Here is a 1,889-nt window from a genome sequence, read left to right as displayed (position 1 = left end):
TTTTTTGGAGGTTCTATTTTGACTCTTTTGGAGAAGTCTTTGGAAGCACATAAAAATTTAATTTTTAGAAGGTCCTGTTCATCTAGTTTCTCTTCTGCTGTTTGTACATTTTGGGTTATGCTTGATAGTCAATTTATGCCATATATTGAAGACCAAAAAAAAAAAAAAACTCACTGCCATCGAGTTGATTCCAACTCATAGTGACCCCTCTTTGGGTTTCTGAGGTGGTATCTCTACCTAAGTAGATTTTCCAGTCTTCCTTCTGAGGGGTGGCTGGTGGGTTTGAACCTCCATACTTCTGGTTAGTTAGAAGTCAAATGCCTAGGGCTCCAAATTTGTGCCCCCCCCCTTGTTTTCCTTGAGGAACTTTATAGTTTTAGATTTCACATTTAAGTCTTTGATCCAAATAGAGTTAGTTTTTGTGTATGGTGTGAGGTACAGATCTTGTTTCATTTTTCTACAAATACATATCCAGTTTTGCCAACACCATTTGTTAAACAGACAATCTTTTCCCTATTTAATGGATTTCATCCCTTTGTCAAAGATCAGCTGACCATAGGTTGATGGATCTATTTCTGGGTTCCCAATTCTATCCCATTGGTCTACATGTCTGGCATTGTACCAAGTCCAGGCTGTTTTGACTACTGTGGCTGTATAGTAGGCTTTGAGATCCAGGAGTGTGAGACCTCCTATTTTGTTCTTCAGTAGTGCTTTGCTTATCTGAGGTCTCTTTCCATATATAGTTAGTAATTGTTTTTTTCCATAACTTTAAAGAATGTTGATGGGATCTGGATTGGGATTGCATTGAATGTATAGAGTACTTTGGGTAGAATTGATATTTTCACAATCTTCCTATCCATGAGCATGGTATGTCCTTCCATTTATGTAGCTCTGTTATGGTTTCTTGAAGTAGTGTTTTGTAGTTTTCTTTGTACAGGTCTTTTGTGTCCTTGGTAAGATTTATTCCCTAGTATTTTATATTTTTGTTAGCTATTGTAAGTGGTATTGATTTCCTTATTTCTTTTTCAGCAATCTCTTTGCTAGTGTAGAGGAATCTAACTGATTTTTGTACGTTGGTCTTGAATCCTGCCAGTATGCTAAGTCTCTCAATTACTTCCAGTAGTTTTTTTTTTTTTTTTTTTTGCTGAGTCTTGGGTTTTCTAGGTATAGGATCATATCATCAGCAAATAGGGATAGTTTTGCTTCTTCCTTACCAATTTGGATGCCTTTGATTTACCTTTCTTGCCTTATTGCCCTGGCTAGGACTTCCAATACAATGTTAAATAGAAGTGGTGATAGAGGGCATCTTTGTCTGGTTCCTGTTTGCAAGGGGAGTGAATGGTTTCAGTCTGTCTCCACTGAGAGTAATGTTGGCTGTTGGTTTTGCATAGATGCCCTTTATTATGTTGAGGTATGTCCCTTGTATTCCTATTTTGCTGAGAGTTTTTGTCAGGAATTGATAATAGATTTTATCAAATGCCTTTTCTGCATTGATTGATATAATAATGTGGTTCTTTTCCTTTTTTTTATTTATGTGGTAGATGACGTTGATTGTTTTTGTAATGTTGAACCATCCTTGCATACCTGGTATGAACCCCACTTGGTCATAATGTATTATTTTTTGGATATGTTGTTGGAGTTTGTTGGTTAATATTTTGTTGAAGAGTTTTGCATCCATATTCTTGAGGGATATTAGTCTGTAGTTTTCCTTTTTAGTGATGTCTTTGCCTGGTTTTGGTATCAAGGTTATCCTTGCTTCATAAAATGAATTTGGGAGAATTCCATCCTTTTCTATGTTCTGGAATATAGTTTGAGTAGGATTGGTGTCAGTTCTTCTCTGAACGTTTGGTAGAACTCTCTGGTGAAACCATCTGGGCCAGGACTTTTTT

This window comes from Orycteropus afer, unplaced genomic scaffold (genome assembly GCF_000298275.1).
Source record: "Orycteropus afer afer isolate SDZICR_OR568_19922 unplaced genomic scaffold, OryAfe1.0 scaffold00175, whole genome shotgun sequence".
Classification (NCBI taxonomy): Eukaryota; Metazoa; Chordata; class Mammalia; order Tubulidentata; family Orycteropodidae; genus Orycteropus; species Orycteropus afer.
The sequence above is the reverse complement of the archived record's forward strand: the minus strand, read 5'-3'. Positions refer to the sequence as shown.